This window comes from Scyliorhinus torazame, chromosome 4 (assembly GCF_047496885.1).
Source record: "Scyliorhinus torazame isolate Kashiwa2021f chromosome 4, sScyTor2.1, whole genome shotgun sequence".
Taxonomy (NCBI): Eukaryota; Metazoa; Chordata; class Chondrichthyes; order Carcharhiniformes; family Scyliorhinidae; genus Scyliorhinus; species Scyliorhinus torazame.
The window spans coordinates 8,377,822-8,398,042 of record NC_092710.1 but is presented as its reverse complement, the minus strand read 5'-3'; the positions used below and the strand labels follow the sequence as shown (position 1 = coordinate 8,398,042).

At 57.0% G+C, this 20,221-nt stretch overlaps 1 protein-coding gene across 1 annotated transcript in view; it reads left to right on the top strand.

Annotated features, from left to right (window-relative positions):
* Positions 1 to 20,221, top strand: part of LOC140411276 (uncharacterized) — a 291,683-nt gene that overhangs the window by 112,238 nt on the left and 159,224 nt on the right. Inside the window, exon 3 of the mRNA XM_072500398.1 lies at positions 12,054 to 12,158. The gene's annotated coding sequence lies outside the window, so the exon portion shown is untranslated. The remainder of the gene's footprint in view (positions 1 to 12,053; positions 12,159 to 20,221) is intronic.

Sequence of the window (20,221 nt, the reverse complement as noted above, 5' to 3'; positions counted from 1 at the left end):
GGTGAGTGTGTTAGTCGGGGGGGATTATTGGTGAGTGTGTTAGTCGGGGGGGATTATTGGTGAGTGTGTTAGTCGGGGGGGATTATTGGTGAGTGTGTTAGTCGGGGGGGATTATTGGTGAGTGTGTTAGTCGGGGGGATTATTGGTGAGTGTGTTAGTCGGGGGGATTATTGGTGAGTGTGTTAGTCGGGGGGGATTATTGGTGAGTGTGTTAGTCGGGGGGGATTATTGGTGAGTGTGTTAGTCGGGGGGGATTATTGGTGAGTGTGTTAGTCGGGGGGGATTATTGGTGAGTGTGTTAGTCGGGGGGGGTTATTGGTGAGTGTGTTAGTCGGGGGGGATTATTGGTGAGTGTGTTAGTCGGGGGGTGATTATTGGTGAGTGTGTTAGTCGGGGGGGATTATTGGTGAGTGTGTTAGTCGGGGGGGATTATTGGTGAGTGTGTTAGTCGGGGGGATTATTGGTGAGTGTGTTAGTCGTGGGGGGATTATTGGTGAGTGTGTTCGTCGGGGGGGGGGATTATTGGTGAGTGTGTTAGTCGGGGGGATTATTGGTGAGTGTGTTAGTCGGGGGGATTATTGGTGAGTGTGTTAGTCGGGGGGGATTATTGGTGAGTGTGTTAGTCGGGGGGGGATTATTGGTGAGTGTGTTAGTCGGGGGGATTATTGGTGAGTGTGTTAGTCGGGGGGGATTATTGGTGAGTGTGTTAGTCGGGGGGATTATTGGTGAGTGTGTTAGTCGGGGGGGGGGATTATTGGTGAGTGTGTTAGTCGGGGGGGGATTATTGGTGAGTGTGTTAGTCGGGGGGGGGATTATTGGTGAATGTGTTAGTCGGGGGGGATTATTCGTGTGTGTGTTAGTCGGGGGGGGATTATTGGTGAGTGTGTTAGTCGGGGGGGATTATTGGTGAGTGTGTTAGTCGGGGGGGGATTATTGGTGAGTGTGTTAGTCGGGGGGGGATTATTGGTGAGTGTGTTAGTCGGGGGGGATTATTGGTGAGTGTGTTAGTCGGGGGGGATTATTGGTGAGTGTGTTAGTCGGGGGGATTATTGGTGAGTGTGTTAGTCGGGGGGGATTATTGGTGAGTGTGTTAGTCGGGGGGGATTATTGGTGAGTGTGTTAGTCGGGGGGGATTATTGGTGAGTGTGTTAGTCGGGGGGGATTATTGGTGAGTGTGTTAGTCGGGGGGGATTATTGGTGAGTGTGTTAGTCGGGGGGATTATTGGTGAGTGTGTTAGTCGGGGGGGATTATTGGTGAGTGTGTTAGTCGGGGGGATTATTGGTGAGTGTGTTAGTCGGGGGGGGGGATTATTGGTGAGTGTGTTAGTCGGGGGGGATTATTGGTGAGTGTGTTAGTCGGGGGGGGCATTATTGGTGAGTGTGTTAGTCGGGGGGATTATTGGTGAGTGTGTTAGTCGGGGGGGATTATTGGGGTGAGTGTTAGTCGGGGGGATTATTGGTGAGTGTGTTAGTCGGGGGGGATTATTGGTGAGTGTGTTAGTCGGGGGGGGTTATTGGTGAGTGTGTTAGTCGGGGGGATTATTGGTGAGTGTGTTAGTCGGGGGGATTATTGGTGAGTGTGTTAGTCGGGGGGGATTATTGGTGAGTGTGTTAGTCGGGGGGATTATTGGTGAGTGTGTTAGTCGGGGGGGGGATTATTGGTGAGTGTGTTAGTCGGGGGGGGGATTATTGGTGAGTGTGTTAGTCGGGGGGATTATTGGTGAGTGTGTTAGTCGGGGGGGGATTATTGGTGAGTGTGTTAGTCGGGGGGGATTATTGGTGAGTGTGTTAGTCGGGGGGATTATTGGGGTGAGTGTTAGTCGGGGGGATTATTGGTGAGTGTGTTAGTCGGGGGGGATTATTGGTGAGTGTGTTAGTCGGGGGGGGATTATTGGTGAGTGTGTTAGTCGGGGGGGATTATTGGTGAGTGTGTTAGTCGGGGGGATTATTGGTGAGTGTGTTAGTCGGGGGGGATTATTGGTGAGTGTGTTAGTCGGTGGGGATTATTGGTGAGTGTGTTAGTCGGGGGGGGGGATTATTGGTGAGTGTGTTAGTCGGGGGGGGTTCGGTGAGTGTGTCAGTCGGGGGTGGGGGGTTCGGTGAGTGTGTCAGTCGGGGAGGGGGTTCGGTGAGTGTGTCAGTCGGGGGGGGTTCGGTGAGTGTGTCAGTCGGGGGGGGTTCGGTGAGTGTGTCAGTCGGGGAGGGGTTCGGTGAGTGTCAGTCGGGGGGGGGTTCGGTGAGTGTGTCAGTCGGGGGGGGTTCGGTGAGTGTGTCAGTCGGGGGGGGGGTTCGGTGAGTGTGTCAGTCGGGGGGGGGTTCAGTGAGTGTGTCAGTCGGGGGGGGGTTCGGTGAGTGTGTCAGTCGGGGGGGGGTTCGGTGAGTGTGTCAGTCGGGGGGGTCGGTGACTGTCAGTCGGGGAGGGGGGTTCGGTGAGTGTGTCAGTCGGGGGGGTTCGGTGAGTGTGTCAGTCGGGGGGGGGTTCGGTGAGTGTGTCAGTCGGGGGGGTTCGGTGAGTGTGTCAGTCGGGGGGGGGTTCGGTGAGTGTGGTAGTCGGGGGGATTATTGGTGAGTGTGTTAGTCGGGGGGGATTATTGGTGAGTGTGTTAGTCGGGGGGGATTATTGGTGAGTGTGTTAGTCGGGGGGATTATTGGTGAGTGTGTTAGTCGGGGGGGATTATTGGTGAGTGTGTTAGTCGGGGGGATTATTGGTGAGTGTGTTAGTCGGGGGGGGGGGGGGGTCGGTGAGTGTGTCAGTCTGGGGGGGTCGGTGAGTGTGTCAGTCGGGGGGGTTCGGTGACTGTGTCAGTCAGGGGGGGGTTGGTGAGTGTGTCAGTCGGGGGGGGGTTCGGTGAGTGTGTCAGTCGGGGGGGTGGTTCGGTGAGTGTGTCAGTCGGGGGGGGGTTCGGTGAGTGTGTCAGTCGGGGGGGGTCGGTGAGTGTGTCAGTCGGGGGGGTCGGTGAGTGTGTCAGTCGGGGTTCGGTGACTGTGTCAGTCGGGGGGGGTTCGGTGACTGTGTCAGTCGGGGGGGGTTCGGTGAGTGTGTCAGTCGGGGGGGGTTCGGTGACTGTGTCAGTCGGGGGGGGTTCGGTGAGTGTGTCAGTCGGGGGGGGGTTCGGTGACTGTGTCAGTCGGGGGGGGGTTCGGTGAGTGTGTCAGTCGGGGGGGGGGTTCGGTGACTGTGTCAGTCGGGGGGGGGGTTCGGTGAGTGTGTCAGTCGGGGGGGGTTCGGTGAGTGTGTCAGTCGGGGGGGGGTTCGGTGTGTGTGTCAGTCGGGGAGGGGGGTTCGGTGAGTGTGTCAGTCGGGGGGGGGTTCGGTGAGTGTGTCAGTCGGGGGGGAGTTCGGTGAGTGTGTCTGTCGGGGGGGGGTCGGTGAGTGTGTCAGTCGGGGGGGAGTTCGGTGAGTGTGTCAGTCGGGGGGGGGTTCGGTGAGTGTGTCAGTCGGGGGGGGTTCGGTGAGTGTGTCAGTCGGGGAGGGGGTTCGGTGAGTGTGTCAGTCGGGGGGGGTTCGGTGAGTGTGTCAGTCGGGGGTGGGGGGTTCGGTGAGTGTGTCAGTCGGGGAGGGGGTTCGGTGAGTGTGTCAGTCGGGGGGGGTTCGGTGAGTGTGTCAGTCGGGGGGGGTTCGGTGAGTGTGTCAGTCGGGGAGGGGTTCGGTGAGTGTCAGTCGGGGGGGGGTTCGGTGAGTGTGTCAGTCGGGGGGGGGTTCGGTGAGTGTGTCAGTCGGGGGGGGGGTTCGGTGAGTGTGTCAGTCGGGGGGGGGTTCAGTGAGTGTGTCAGTCGGGGGGGGTTCGGTGAGTGTGTCAGTCGGGGGGGGGGTCGGTGAGTGTGTCAGTCGGGTGGGTGGGTTCGGTGAGTGTGTCAGTCGGGGGGGGGGTTCGGTGAGTGTGTCAGTCGGGGGGGGGGTTCGGTGAGTGTGTCAGTCGGGGGGGGTCGGTGACTGTCAGTCAGGGAGGGGGGGTTCGGTGAGTGTGTCAGTCGGGGGGGTTCGGTGAGTGTGTCAGTCGGGGGGGGTTCGGTGAGTGTGTCAGTCGGGGGGGTTCGGTGAGTGTGTCAGTCGGGGGGGGGTTCGGTGAGTGTGTCAGTCGGGGGGGCGGGTTCGGTGAGTGTGTCAGTCGGGGGGGGTCGGTGACTGTCAGTCGGGGAGTGGGGGTTCGGTGAGTCTGTCAGTCGGGGGGGGTTCGGTGAGTGTGTCAGTCGGAGGGGGTTCGGTGAGTGTGTCAGTCGGGGCGGGGGGTTTCGGTGAGTGTGTTAGTCGGGGGGGTGGTTCGGTGAGTGTGTCAGTCGGGGGGGGTTCGGTGAGTGTGTCAGTCGGGGGGGTTCGGTGTGTGTGTCAGTCGGGGGGGGGATCGGTGAGTGTGTCATTCGGGGGGGGGTCGGTGAGTGTGTCAGTCGGGGGGGGGTTCGGTGAGTGTGTCAGTCGGGGGGGGGTTCGGTGAGTGTGTCAGTCGGGGGGGGTTCGTTGAGTGTGTCAGTCGGGGGGGGGTTCGGTGACTGTGTCAGTCAGGGGGGGGTTAGGTGAGTGTGTCAGTCGGGGGGGGGGTTCGGTGACTGTGTCAGTCGGGGGGGGGTTCGATGAGTGTGTCAGTCGGGGGGGGGTTCGGTGACTGTGTCAGTCGGGGGGGGTTCGGTGAGTGTGTCAGTCGGGGGGGTCGGTGAGTGTGTCAGTCGGGGGGGGTTCGGTGAGTGTGTCAGTCGGGGGGGTTCGGTGAGTATGTCAGTCGGGGGGGTTTCGGTGAGTGTGTCAGTCGGGGGGGTTCGGTGAGTGTGTCAGTCGGGGGGTGTTCGGTGAGTGTGTCAGTCGGGGGGGGTCGTTGAGTGTGTCAGTCGGGGGGGGTTCGGTGAGTGTGTCAGTCGGGGGGGGTTTCGGTGAGTGTGTCAGTCGGGGGGGCGGGTTCGTTGAGTGTGTCAGTCGGGGGGGATCGGTGAGTGTGTCAGTCGGGGGGGGGTCGGTGAGTGTGTCAGTCGGGGGGGAGTTCGGTGAGTGTGTCTGTCGGGGGGGGGTCGGTGAGTGTGTCAGTCGGGGGGGAGTTCGGTGTGTGTGTCAGTCGGGGGGGGGTTCGGTGAGTGTGTCAGTCGGGGGGGGGTTCGGTGAGTGTGTCAGTCGGGGGGGGTTCGGTGAGTGTGTCAGTCGGGGGTGGGGGGTTCGGTGAGTGTGTCAGTCGGGGAGGGGGTTCGGTGAGTGTGTCAGTCGGGGGGGGTTGGTGAGTGTGTCAGTCAGGGGGGGTTCGGTGAGTGTGTCAGTCGGGGAGGGGTTCGGTGAGTGTCAGTCGGGGGGGGGTTCGGTGAGTGTGTCAGTCGGGGGGGGTTCGGTGAGTGTGTCAGTCGGGGGGGAGTTCGGTGTGTGTGTCAGTCGGGGGGGGTTCGGTGAGTGTGTCAGTCGGTGGGGGTTCGGTGAGTGTGTCAGTCGGGGGGGGTTCGGTGAGTGTGTCAGTCGGGGGTGGGGGGTTCGGTGAGTGTGTCAGTCGGGGAGGGGGTTCGGTGAGTGTGTCAGTCGGGGGGGGTTCGGTGAGTGTGTCAGTCGGGGGGGTTCGGTGAGTGTGTCAGTCGGGGAGGGGTTCGGTGAGTGTCAGTCGGGGGGGGGTTCGGTGAGTGTGTCAGTCGGGGGGGGTTCGGTGAGTGTGTCAGTCGGGGGGGGGTTCGGTGAGTGTGTCAGTCGGGGGGGGTTCAGTGAGTGTGTCAGTCGGGGGGGGTTCGGTGAGTGTGTCAGTCGGGGGGGGGGTTCGGTGAGTGTGTCAGTCGGGGGGGTCGGTGACTGTCAGTCGGGGAGGGGGGGTTCGGTGAGTGTGTCAGTCGGGGGGGTTCGGTGAGTGTGTCAGTCGGGGGGGGTTCGGTGAGTGTGTCAGTCGGGGGGTTCGGTGAGTGTGTCAGTCGGGGGGGGGTTCGGTGAGTGTGTTAGTCGGGGGGATTATTGGTGAGTGTGTTAGTCGGGGGGGATTATTGGTGAGTGTGTTAGTCGGGGGGGATTATTGGTGAGTGTGTTAGTCGGGGGGATTATTGGTGAGTGTGTTAGTCGGGGGGGATTATTGGTGAGTGTGTTAGTCGGGGGGATTATTGGTGAGTGTGTTAGTCGGGGGGAGGGTCGGTGAGTGTGTCAGTCTGGGGGGGTCGGTGAGTGTGTCAGTCGGGGGGGTTCGGTGACTGTGTCAGTCAGGGGGGGGTTGGTGAGTGTGTCAGTCGGGGGGGGGGTTCGGTGAGTGTGTCAGTCGGGGGGGTGGTTCGGTGAGTGTGTCAGTCGGGGGGGGGTTCGGTGAGTGTGTCAGTCGGGGGGGGTCGGTGAGTGTGTCAGTCGGGGGGGTCGGTGAGTGTGTCAGTCGGGGTTCGGTGACTGTCAGTCGGGGGGGGTTCGGTGACTGTGTCAGTCGGGGGGGGTTCGGTGAGTGTGTCAGTCGGGGGGGGTTCGGTGACTGTGTTAGTCGGGGGGGGGTTCGGTGAGTGTGTCAGTCGGGGGGGGTTCGGTGAGTGTGTCAGTCGGGGGGGGGTTCGGTGACTGTGTCAGTCGGGGGGGGGTTCGGTGAGTGTCAGTCGGGGGGGGGGGTTCGGTGACTGTGTCAGTCGGGGGGGGTTCGGTGAGTGTGTCAGTCGGGGGGGGTTCGGTGAGTGTGTCAGTCGGGGGGGGGTTCGGTGTGTGTCAGTCGGGGAGGGGGGTTCGGTGAGTGTGTCAGTCGGGGGGGGTTCGGTGAGTGTGTCAGTCGGGGGGGAGTTCGGTGAGTGTGTCTGTCGGGGGGGGGGTCGGTGAGTGTGTCAGTCGGGGGGGAGTTCGGTGAGTGTGTCAGTCGGGGGGGGTTCGGTGAGTGTGTCAGTCGGGGGGGGTTCGGTGAGTGTGTCAGTCGGGGAGGGGGTTCGGTGAGTGTGTCAGTCGGGGGGGGTTCGGTGAGTGTGTCAGTCGGGGGTGGGGGGTTCGGTGAGTGTGTCAGTCGGGGGGGGTTTCGGTGAGTGTGTCAGTCGGGGGGGCGGGTTCGTTGAGTGTGTCAGTCGGGGGGGATCGGTGAGTGTGTCAGTCGGGGGGGGGTCGGTGAGTGTGTCAGTCGGGGGAGTTTCGGTGACTGTGTCAGTCGGGGGGGGCGGTTCGGTGAGTGTGTCAGTCGGGGGGGGTTCGGTGAGTGTGTCAGTCGGGGGGGGGTTCGGTGAGTGTGTTAGTCGGGGGGGGTTCGGTGAGTGTGTCAGTCGGGGGGGGGTTCAGTGAGTGTGTCAGTCGGGGAGGGGGGGTTCTGTGAGTGTGTCAGTCGGGGGGGGAGTTCGGTGAGTGTGTCAGTCGGGGGGGGGTTCGGTGAGTGTGTCAGTCGGGGAGGGGGGGGTCGGTGACGGTCAGTCGGGGGTGGGGGTTCGGTGAGTGTGTCAGTCGGGGGGGGTTCGGTGAGTGTGTCAGTCGGGGGGGGTTGGTTAGTGTGTCAGTCGGGGGGGGTTCGGTGAGTGTGTCAGTCGGGGGGGGGGTTCGGTGAGTGTGTCAGTCGGGGGGGGTTCGGTGAGTGTGTCAGTCGGGGGGGGGTTCGGTGAGTGTGTCAGTTGGGGGGGGGTTCGGTGAGTGTGTCAGTCGGGGGGGGGGGGTTCGGTGAGTGTGTCAGTCGGGGGGGGTTCGGTGAGTGTGTCAGTCGGGGGGGGTTCGGTGAGTGTGTCAGTCGGGGGGTGTTCGGTGAGTGTCTCAGTCGGGGGGGGTCGTTGAGTGTGTCAGTCGGGGGGGTTCGGTGAGTGTGTCAGTCGGGCGGGGGTTCGGTGAGTGTGTCAGTCGGGGGGAGGTTCGGTGAGTGTGTCAGTCGGGGGGGTTCGGTGAGTGTGTCAGTCGGGGGGGGATCGGTGAGTGTGTCAGTCGGGGGGGGTTCGGTGAGTGTGTCAGTCGGGGAGGGGTGGGTCGGTGAGTGTGTCAGTCGGGGGGGTTCGGTGAGTGTGTCAGTCGGGGGGGGGTTCGGTGAGTGTGTCAGTCGGGGGGGGTTCGGTGAGTTTGTCAGTCGGGGGGGATTATTGGTGAGTGTGTCAGTCGTGGGGGGTTCGGTGAGTTTGTCAGTCGGGTGGGACTATTGGTGAGTGTGTCAGTCGGGGGGGGGGTTCGGTGAGTGTGTCAGTCGGGGGGGGTTCGGTGAGTGTGTCAGTCGGGGAGGGGGGGTTCGGTGAGTGTGTCAGTCGGGGGGGGGGTGTTCGGTGAGTGTGTCAGTCGGGGGGGGTTTCGGTGAGTGTGTCAGTCGGGGGGGGGGTTCGGTGAGTGTGTCAGTCGGGGAGGGGGGGGTTCGGTGAGTGTGTCAGTCGGGGGGGTTCGGTGAGTGTGTCGGGTGGGGGGGGTTCGGTGAGTGTGTTAGTCGGGGGGGATTATTGGTGAGTGTGTCAGTCGGGGGGGGTTCGGTGAGTGTGTCAGTCGGGGGGGGGTTCGGTGAGTGTGTCAGTCGGGGAGGGGGGGGTTCGGTGAGTGTGTCAGTCGGGGGGGGGGGTTCGGTGAGTGTGTCAGTCGGGGGGGGTTCGGTGAGTGTGTCAGTCGGGGGGGTTTCGGTGAGTGTGTCAGTCGGGGGGGGGTTCGGTGAGTGTGTCAGTCGGGGGGGGTTCGTGAGTGTGTCAGTCAGGGGGGGGTTCGGTGAGTGTGTCAGTCGGGGGGGGGGTTCGGTGAGTGTGTCAGTCGGGAGGGGGGGGGTTCGGTGAGTGTGTCAGTCGGGGAGGGGGGGGTTCGGTGAGTGTGTCAGTCGGGGGGGGTTCGGTGAGTGTGTCAGTCGGGGGGGATTATTGGTGAGTGTGTTAGTCGGGGGGGATTATTGGTGAGTGTGTTAGTCGGGGGGGATTATTGGTGAGTGTGTCAGTCGGGGGGGGTTCGGTGAGTGTGTCAGTCGGGGGGGGTTCGGTGAGTGTGTCAGTCGGGGGGGGGTTCGGTGAGTGTGTCAGTCGGGGGGGGGGTTCGGTGACTGTGTCAGTCTGGGGGGGGGTTCGGTGAGTGTGTCAGTCGGGGGGGGTTCGGTGAGTGTGTCAGTCGGGGGGCGTTCGGTGAGTGTGTCAGTCGGGGGGGGTTCTGTGACTGTCAGTCGGGGGGGGTTCGGTGAGTGTGTCAGTCGGGGGGGGGTTCGGTGAGTGTGTCAGTCGGGGGGGGTTCGGTGAGTGTGTCAGTCGGGGGGGGTTCGGTGAGTGTGTCAGTCGGGGGGGGTTCGGTGACTGTGTCAGTCGGGGGGGGGGTTCGGTGAGTGTGTCAGTCGGGGGGGGTTCGGTGACTGTGTCAGTCGGGAGGGGGTTCGGTGAGTGTGTCAGTCGGGGGGGGGTTCGGTGAGTGTGTCAGTCGGGGGGGTGTCAGTCGGGGGGGGGTTCGGTGAGTGTGTCAGTCGGGGGGGTTCGGTGAGTGTGTCAGTCGGGGGGGTCGGTGAGTGTCAGTCGGGGGGGGTCGGTGAGTGTGTCAGTCGGGGGGGGCGTTCGGTGAGTGTGTCAGTCGGTTGGGGGTTCGGTGAGTGTGTCAGTCGGGGGGGTTTCGGTGAGTGTGTCAGTCGGGGGGGGGTTCGTTGAGTGTGTCCGTCGGGGGGGGTCGGTGAGTGTGTTAGTCGGGGGGGGTCGGTGAGTGTGTCAGTCGGGGGGGCGTTCGGTGAGTGTGTCAGTCGGGGAGGGGGGGTTCGGTGAGTGTGTCAGTCGGGGGGGTCGGTGAGTTTGTCAGTCGGGGGGGGGTTCGGAGAGTGTGTCAGTCGGGGGGGGGTTCGGTGAGTGTGTCAGTCGGGGGGGGTTCGGTGAGTGTGTCAGTCGGGGGGGGTTCGGTGAGTGTGTCAGTCGGGGGGGGTTCGGTGAGTGTGTCAGTCGGGGGGGGGTTCGGTGAGTGAGTCAGTCGGGGGGGGGGTTCGGTGAGTGTGTCAGTCGGGGGGGATCGGTGACTGTGTCAGTCGGGGGGGGTTCGGTGACTGTGTCAGTCGGGGGGGTGTCAGTTGGGGGGGGTTCGGTGAGTGTGTCAGTCGGGGGGGGAGTTTGGTTAGTGTGTCAGTCGGGGGGGGTTCGGTGAGTGTGTCAGTCGGGGGGTGTTCGGTGAGTGTGTCAGTCGGGGGGGGGTTCGGTGAGTGTGTCAGTCGGGGAGGGGGGGGTCGGTGACTGTGTCAGTCGGGGGGGGGTTCGGTGAGTGTGTCAGTCGGGGGGGGGGTTCGGTGAGTGTGTCAGTCGGGGGGGGGGGTTCGGTGAGTGTGTCAGTCGGGGGGGGTCGGTGAGTGTGTCAGTCGGGGGGGGTTCAGTGAGTGTGTCAGTCGGGGAGGGGGGGTTCGGTGAGTGTGTCAGTCGGGGGGGGGTCGGTGAGTTTGTCAGTCGGGGGGGGGTTCGGAGAGTGTGTCAGTCGGGGGGGGGTTCGGTGAGTGTGTCAGTCGGGGGGGGTTCGGTGAGTGTGTCAGTCGGGGGGGGTTCGGTGAGTGTGTCAGTCGGGGGGGGTTCGGTGAGTGTGTCAGTCGGGGGGGGGGGTTCGGTGAGTGAGTCAGTCGGGGGGGGTTCGGTGAGTGTGTCAGTCGGGGGGGATCGGTGACTGTGTCAGTCGGGGGGGGGGTTCGGTGACTGTGTCAGTCGGGGGGGGTGTCAGTCGGGGGGGGGTTCGGTGAGTGTGTCAGTCGGGGGGGGGTTTGGTTAGTGTGTCAGTCGGGGGGGGGTTCGGTGAGTGTGTCAGTCGGGGGGTGTTCGGTGAGTGTGTCAGTCGGGGGAGGTTCGGTGAGTGTGTCAGTCGGGGAGGGGGGGTCGGTGACTGTGTCAGTCGGGGCGGGGTTCGGTGAGTGTGTCAGTCGGGGGGGGGGTTCGGTGAGTGTGTCAGTCGGGGGGGTTCGGTGAGTGTGTCAGTCGGGGGGGGGTCGGTGAGTGTGTCAGTCGGGGGGGGGGTTCGGTGAGTGTGTCAGTCGGGGGGGGTTCGGTGAGTGTGTCAGTCGGGGGGGTTTTTCGGTGAGTGTGTCATTCGGGGGGGGTTCGGTGAGTGTGTCAGTCGGGGGGGGTTCGGTGAGTGTGTCAGTCGGGGGGGGTTCGGTGAGTGTGTCAGTCGGGGGGGGTTCGGTGAGTGTGTCAGTCGGGGGGGTTCGGTGAGTGTGTCAGTCAGGGGGGGTCGGTGAGTGTGTCAGTCGGGGGGGGTTCGGTGAGTGTGTCAGTCGGGGGGGTTCGGTGAGTGTGTCAGTCGGGGGGGTTCGGTGAGTGTGTCAGTCGGGGGGGGTTCGGTGAGTGTGTCAGTCGGGGGGGGTTCGGTGAGTGTGTCAGTCGGGGGGGGTTCGGTGAGTGTGTCAGTCGGGGGGGGGTTCGGTGAGTGTGCCAGTCGGGGGGGGGTTCGGTGAGTGTGTCAGTCGGGGGGGGGGGTTCGGTGAGTGTGTCAGTCGGGGGGGGGGGTTTCGGTGACTGTGTCAGTCGGGGGGGGGTTTCGGTGACTGTGTCAGTCGGGGGGGGTTCGGTGACTGTGTCAGTCGGGGGGGGGTCGGTGAGTGTGTCAGTAGGGGGGGGTTCGGTGACTGTGTCAGTCGTGGAGGGAGGGGTTCGGTGAGTGTGTCAGTCGGGGAGGGGGGTTCGGTGAGTGTGTCAGTCGGGGAGGGGGGGGTTCGGTGAGTGTGTCAGTCGGGGAGGGGGGTTCGGTGAGTGTGTCAGTCGGGGAGGGGGGGGTTCGGTGAGTGTGTCAGTCGGGGGGGGTCGGTGACTGTGTCAGTCGGGGGGGTGGTTCGGTGACTGTGTCAGTCGGGGGGGGGTTCGGTGAGTGTGTCAGTCGGGGGGGGGTTCGGTGACTGTGTCAGTCGGGGGGGGGTTCGGTGACTGTGTCAGTCGGGGGGGGGTTCGGTGAGTGTGTCAGTCGGGGGGGGGGGTTCGGTGAGTGTGTCAGTCGGGGGGGGGGTTCGGTGAGTGTGTCAGTCGGGGGGGGGGGTTCGGTGACTGTGTCAGTCGGGGCGGGGGGTTCAGTGAGTGTATCAGTCGGGGGGGGTTCGGTGAGTGTGTCAGTCGGGGTGGGGGGGGTTCGGTGAGTGTGTCAGTAGGGGGGGGGGGGTTCGGTGACTGTCAGTCGGAATCTGTGCCAGTCCAGGATGAGCTGGATTTCAGTGTGAGATCAGCATGGCACATTCCAGCTGTGGTTGCCAGTGGGAAATGTAAAGCAGATGTTTGTTCACACCCAGGGCCGGGGAGCGAAGGAAGTCCCGAGTTCCCAACCACAGGCAGAAAGAGGGGAAGGAACCAGACCCGAGAGAGAGCGAGACGTCACACACATAGCATCTGCTCGTGTGAGTACACAGACCAACCCACAATCACCATCCACTCACTATTCAAGTAGTGTTCCTTCACACCCGGGCACACACACACTGAAATCACTATTAAAGGAGTGTTCCTTCACACCTGGGCTCTGACACACTGAAATCACTATTAAAGGAGTGTTCCTTCACACCCGGGCTCACACACACTGAAATCACTATTAAAGGAGCGTTCCTTCACACCCGGGCTCTCTCACACACTGAAATCACTATTAAAGGAGTGTTCCTTCACACCCGGGCTCACACACACTGAAATCACTATTAAAGGAGTGTTCCTTCACACCCAGGCTCACACACTGAAATCACTATTCAAGTAGTGTTCCTTCACACCCGGGCTCACACACACACTGAATTCACTATTCAAGAGGTGTTCCTTCACACCCGGGCACACACACACTGAAATCACTATTAAAGGAGTGTTCCTTCACACCCGTGCTCTCACACACACTGAAATCACTATTAAATGAGTGTTCCTTCACACCTGGGCTCACACACTGAAATCACTATTAAAGGAGTGTTCCTTCACACCCGGGCTCTCACACACTGAAATCACGATTAAAGGAGTGTTCCTTCACACCCGGGCTCTCACACACTGAAATCACTATTAAAGGAGTGTTCCTTCACACCCGGGCTGACACACACTGAAATCACTATTAAAGGAGTGTTCCTTCACACCCGGGCTCTCACACTGAAATCACTATTAAAGGAGTGTTCCGTCACACCCAGGCTCACACACACTGAAATCACTATTAAAGGAGTGTTCCTTCACACCCGGGCTCACACACACACTGAAATCACTATTAAAGGAGTGTTCCTTCACACCCGGGCTCACACACACACTGAAATCACTATTCAAGGAGTGTTCCTTCACCCCCGGGCTCACACACACACTGAAATCACTATTAAAGGAGTGTTCCTTCACACCTGGGCTCACACACTTAAATCACTATTAAAGGAGTGTTCCTTCACACCCGGGCTTACACACACACTGAAATCACTATTAAAGGAGTGTTCCGTTACACCTGGGCTCACACACTGAAATCACTATTAAAGGAGTGTTCCTTCACACCCGGGCTCTCACACACTGAAATCACGATTAAAGGAGTGTTCCTTCACACCCGGGCTCTCACACTGAAATCACTATTAAAGGAGTGTTCCGTCACACCCAGGCTCACACACACTGAAATCACTATTAAAGGAGTGTTCCTTCACACCCGGGCTCACACACACTGAAATCACTATTAAAGGAGTGTTCCTTCACACCCGGGCTCACACACACATGAAATCACTATTAAAGGAGTGTTCCTTCACACCCGGGATCTCACTGAAATCACTATTAAAGGAGTGTTCCTTCACACCCAGGCTCACACACTGAAATCACTATTAAAGATGTGTTCCTTCACACCCGGGCTCTCAAACTGAAATCACTATTAAAGGAGTGTTCCTTCACACCCGGGCTCACACACACACTGAAATGACTATTAAAGGAATGTTCCTTCACACTCGGGCTCACACACACTGAAATCACTATTAAAGGAATGTTCCTTCACACCCGGGCTCACACACACACTGAAATCACTATTAAAGGAGTGTTCCTTCACACCCGGGCTCTCACACACACTGAAATGATTATTAAAGGAATGTTCCTTCACACCCGGGCTCACACACACACTGAAATCACTATTAAAGGAGTGTTCCTTCACACCCGGGCTCACACACACACTGAAATCACTATTCAAGGAGTGTTCCTTCACACCCGGGCTCACACACACACTGAAATCACTATTAAAGGAGTGTTCCTTCACACCCGGGCTCACACACACTGAAATCACTATTAAAGGAGTGTTCCTTCACACCCGGGCTCTCAAACTGAAATCACTATTAAAGGAGTGTTCCTTCACACCCGGGCTCTCACACACACTGAAATCACTATTAAAGGAGTGTTCCTTCACACCCGGGCTCACACACACTGAAATCACTATTAAAGGAGTGTTCCTTCACACCCGGGCTCTCTCACACTGAAATCACTATTAAAGGAGTGCTCCTTCACACCCGGGCTCACACACACTGAAATCACTATTCAAGGAGTGTTCCTTCACACCCGGGCTCACACACACTGAAATCACTATTAAAGGAGTGTTCCTTCACTCCCGGGCTCACACACACTGAAATCACTATTCAAGGAGTGTTCCTTCACACCCGGGCTCTCACACACTGAAATCACGATTAAAGGAGTGTTCCTTCACACCCGGGCTCACACACACTGAAATCACTATTCAAGGAGTGTTCCTTCACACCCGGGCTCTCACACACTGAAATCACGATTAAAGGAGTGTTCCTTCACAACCGGGCTCTCACACACACTGAAATCACTATTAAAGGAGTGTTCCTTCACACCCGAGCTCACACACACTGAAATCATATTCAAGGAGTGTTCCTTCACATCCGGGCTCTCACACACTGAAATCACTATTAAAGGAGTGTTCCTTCACACCTGGGCTCACACACACACTGAAATCACTATTAAAGGAGTGTTCCTTCACACCCGGGCTCTCTCACACTGAAATCACTATTAAAGGAGTGTTCCTTCACACCCGGGCTCACACACACACTGAAATCACTATTAAAGGAGTGTTCCTTCACACCCGGGCTCACACACACACTGAAATCACTATTAAAGGAGTGTTCCTTCACACCTGGGCTCTCACACACACTGAAATCACTATTAAAGGAGTGTTCCTTCACACCTGGGCTCTCACACACACTGAAATCACTATTAAAGGAGTGTTCCTTCACACCCGGGCTCACAGACACTGAAATCACTATTAAAGGAGTGTTCCTTCACACCCGGGCTCTCGCAGTGAAATCACTATTAAAGGAGTGTTCCTTCATACCCTGGCTCTCGCAGTGAAATCACTATTAAAGGAGTGTTCCTTCACACCCAGGCTCACACACTGAAATCACTATTAAAGGAGTGTTCCTTCACACCCGGGCTCTCACACACTGAAATCACTATTAAAGGAGTGTTCCTTCACACCCGGGCTCACGCACTGAAATCACTATTAAAGGAGTGTTCCTTCACACCCGGGCTCACACACACTGAAATCACTATTAAAGGAGTGTTCCTTCACACCCGGGCTCACACACACTGAAATCACTATTAAAGGAATGTTCCTTCACACCCGCGCTCACACACACTGAAATCACTATTAAAGGAGTGTTCCTTCACACCCGGGCTCACACACTGAAATCACTACCCAGAACCCAGTGGCGATATGTTTTAAGATCAAGGAACAACGCACAATACAGCATAGGAACAGGCCCTTCGGCCCTCCAAGCCTGTACCGGTTATACCACCCTTGGCCCCCTTCCCAGTGCCGTATCTCTCTCCCCATCCTATCCGTGTGCTTGTCAAGATGCCTTTTCAACGCCGTTAACGTATCTGCTTCCACAACCTCCCCTGGCAATGCCTTCCAGGCACTCACCGCCCTCTGCTGTTAAAAAAAAACCTGCCTCGCACATCGACTCTAAACTTTGCCCCACGGACCTTAAACCTATGACCCCTGGCGACTGAGCCCGCCACCCTGGGAAAGACTGCCTGCCCGTCCACTCTATCCATGCCCCTCGTAATCTTGTATCAATTCGCTCCCAAAGTTCATTGAAATTGAGGCAGTAAACATGTGTTTAGACTTTGGAGAAAATTGCAACCCAAAAAGAGTGGTCAAGGGGAAAATGGACATCACCAGAGGAATCTGTAAGAATTAATACGAGGTTAAAAAAAAAAGGCTATTCTGGGCAGGTATGAATTGGTTCCTGAAGCAAACCTTTCAGAAGTTCAGGAGGCAGCAGCACAGACGTATGTTGAATTCGAAATAGGTAAGCAGAATAATTTAGATAGACGAGTCCGAGAATTGGGAGTTGCAACTAAACAAAGAACAAAGAAATGTACAGCACAGGAACAGGCCCTTCGGCCCTCCAAGCCCGTGCCGACCATACTGCCCGACTAAACTACAATCTTCTACACTTCCTGGGTCCGTATCCTTCTATTCCCATCCTAATCATATATTTGTCAAGATGCCCCTTAAATGTCCCTATCGTCCCTGCTTCCACTACCTCCTCCGGTAGTGAGTTCCAGGCACCCACTACCCTCTGCGTAAAAAACTTGCCTCGTACATCTACTCTAAACCTTGCCCCTCTCACCTTAAACCTATGCCCCCTAGTAATTGACCCCTCTACCCTGGGGAAAAGCCTCTGACTATCCACTCGGTCTATGCCCCTCATAATTTTGTATACCTCTATCAGGTCGCCCCTCAACCTCCTTCGTTCCAGTGAGAACAAACCGAGTTTATTCAATCGCTCCTCATAGCTTATGCCCTCCATACCAGGCAACATTCTGGTAAATCTCTTCTGCACCCTCTCTAAAGCCTCCACATTCTTCTGGTAGTGTGGCGACCAGAATTGAACACTATACTCCAAGTGTGGCCTAACTAAGGTTCTATACAGCTGCAACATGACTTGCCAATTCTTATACTCAATGCCCTGGCCAATGAAGGCAAGCATGCCGTATGCCTTCTTGACTACCTTCTCCACCTGTGTTGCCCCTTTCAATGACCTGTGGACCTGTACTCCTAGATCTCTTTGACTTTCAATACTCTTGAGGGTTCTACCATTCACTGTATATTCCCTACCTGCATTAGCCCTTCCAAAATGCATTACCTCACATTTGTCCGGATTAAACTCCATCTGCCATCTCTCCGCCCAAGTCTCCAGACAATCTAAATCCTGCTGTATCCTCAGACAGTCCTCATCGCTATCCGCAATTTCACCAACCTTTGTGTCGTCTGCAAACTTACTAATCAGACCAGTTACATTTTCCTCCAAATCATTTATATATACTACAAACAGCAAAGGTCCCAGCACTGATCCCTGTGGAACACCACTGGTCACAACCCTCCAATTAGAAAAGCATCCCTCCATTGCTACCCTCTGCCTTCTATGGCCTAGCCAGTTCTGTATCCACCTTGCCAGTTCACCCCTGATCCCGTGTGACTTCACCTTTTGTACTAGTCTACCATGAGGGACCTTGTCAAAGGCCTTACTGAAGTCCATATAGACAACATCTACTGCCCTACCTGCATCAATCATCTTAGTGACCTCCTCGAAAAACTCTATCAAGTTAGTGAGACACGACCTCCCCTTCACAAAACCGTGCTGCCTCTCACTAATACGTCCATTTGCTTCCAAATGGGAGTAGATCCTGTCTCTAAGAATTCTCTCCAGTAATTTCCCTACCACTGAAGTAAAGCTCACCGGCCTGTAGTTCCAGGGATTATCCTTGCTACCCTTCTTAAACAGAGGAACAACATTGGCTATTCTCCAGTCCTCCGGGACATCCCCTGAAGACAGCGAGGATCCAAAGATTTCTGTCAAGGCCTCAGCAATTTCCTCTCCAGCCTCCTTCAGTATTCTGGGGTAGATCCCATCAGGCCCTGGGGACTTATCTACCTTAATATTTTTTAAGACACCCAACACCTCGTCTTTTTGGATCACAATGTGACCCAGGCTATCTACACCCCCTTCTCCAGACTCAACATCTACCAATTCCTTCTCTTTGGTGAATACTGATGCAAAGTATTCATTTAGTACCTCGCCCATTTCCTCTGGCTCCACACATAGATTCCCTTGCCTATCCTTCAGTGGGCCAACCCTTTCCCTGGCTACCCTCTTGCTTTTTATGTACGTGTAAAAAGCCTTGGGATTTTCCTTAACCCTATTTGCCAATGATTTTTCATGACCCCTTCTAGCCCTCCTGACTCCTTGCTTAAGTTCCTTCCTACTTTCCTTATATGCCACACAGGCTTCGTCTGTTCCCAGCCTTTTAGCCCTGACAAATGCCTCCTTTTTCTTTTTGACGAGGCCTACAATATCACTCGTCATCCAAGGTTCCCGAAAATTGCCGTATTTATCCTTCTTCCTCACAGGAACATGCCGGTCCTGAATTCCTTTCAACTGCCACTTGAAAGCCTCCCACATGTCAGATGTTGATTTGCCCTCAAACATCCGCCCCCAATCTATGTTCTTCAGTTCCCGCCTAATATTGTTATAATTAGCCTTCCCCCAATTTAGCACATTCATCCTAGGACCACTCTTATCCTTGTCCACCAGTACTTTAAAACTTACTGAATTGTGGTCACTGTTACCGAAATGCTCCCCTACTGAAACATCTACCACCTGGCCGGGCTCATTCCCCAATACCAGGTCCAGTACCGCCCCTTCCCTAGTTGGACTGTTTACATATTGTTTTAAGAAGCCCTCCTGGATGCTCCTTACAAACTCCGCCCCGTCTAAGCCCCTGGCACTAAGTGAGTCTCAGTCAATATTGGGGAAGTTGAAGTCTCCCATCACCACAACCCTGTTGTTTTTACTCTTTTCCAAAATCTGTCTACCTATCTGCTCCTCTATCTCCCGCTGGCTGTTGGGAGGCCTGTAGTATACCCCCAACATTGTGACTGCACCCTTCTTATTCCTGATCTCTACCCATATAGCCTCACTGCCCTCTGAGGTGTCCTCTCGCAGTACAGCTGTGATGTTCTCCCGAACCAGTAGCGCAATTCCGCCTCCCCTTTTACATCCCCCTCTATCCCGCCTGAAACATCTAAATCCTGGAACGTTTAGCTGCCAATCCTGCCCTTCCCTCAACCAGGTCTCTGTAATGGCAACAACATCATAGTTCCAAGTACTAATCCAAGCTCTAAGTTCATCTGCCTTACCCGTAACACTTCTTGCATTAAAACATATGCACTTCAGGCCACCAGACTCGCTGTGTTCAGCAACTTCTCCCTGTCTGCTCTGCCTCAGAGCCACACTGTCCCTATTCCCTAGTTCTCCCTCAATGCTCTCACCTTCTGACCTATTGCTCCCGTGCCCACCCCCCTGCCATACTAGTTTAAACCCTCCCGTGTGACACGAGCAAACCTCGCGGCCAGGATATTTATGCCTCTCCGGTTTAAATGCAACCCATCCTTCTTATACAGGTCACACCTGCCCCGGAAGAGCTCCCAGTGGTCCAGATAATGGAAACCCTCCCTCCTACACCAGCTGTTTAGCCACGTGTTTAGCTGCTCTATCTTCCTATTTCTAGTCTCACTGGCACGTGGCAGAGGGAGTAATCCCGAGATTACAACCCTCGAGGTTCTGTCTTTTAACTTTCTGCCTAGCTCCCTGAACTCCTGCTGCAGGACCTCATGCTCCTTCCTGCCTATGTCGTTAGTATCAATATGTACAACGACCTCTGCCTGTTTGCCCTCCCCCTTCAGGATGCCCTCTACCCGTTCGGAGACATCCTGGACCCTGGCACCAGGGAGGCAACATACCATCCTGGAGTCTCTTTCACGTCCACAGAAGCGCCTATCTGTGCCCCTGACTATAGAGTCCCCTATTACTATTACTCTTCTGCGCTTTGACCCTCCCTTCTGAACATCAGAGCCAGCCGTGGTGCCACTGCTCTGGCTGCTGCTGTTTTCCCCTGATAGGCTATCCCCCCCCGACAGTATCCAAAGGGGTATATCTGTTCGAGAGGGGGACAACCACAGGGGATTCCTGCACTGACTGCCTGCCCTTTCTGGTGGTCACCCATTTCTCTGCCTGCACCTTGGGTGTGACCACATTTACATAACTGCGATCTATGACGCTTTCCGCCACCTGCATGCTCCTAAGTGCATCCAATTGCTGCTCCAACCGAACCATGCGGTCTGTGAGGAGCTCCAGTTGGGTGCACTTTCTGCAAATGAAGCCATCCGGGATGCTGGAAGCCTCCCGGACCTGCCACATTTCACAGTCAGAGCACAGCACCCCTCTAATTGACATTGCGTCAATTAATTAAAATTAAAATTAAAAAATTTTTTTTTGAATATATATTTTTTTAATTTCAAAGTTACTGTTAACTATCTGTGTCCTAGCACTAGATTTCTAATAGAAATGCGAAAGCTAAATACAGTACTCTCCGATCTCTGGCTTAGATGTCCCTCTAAATTATA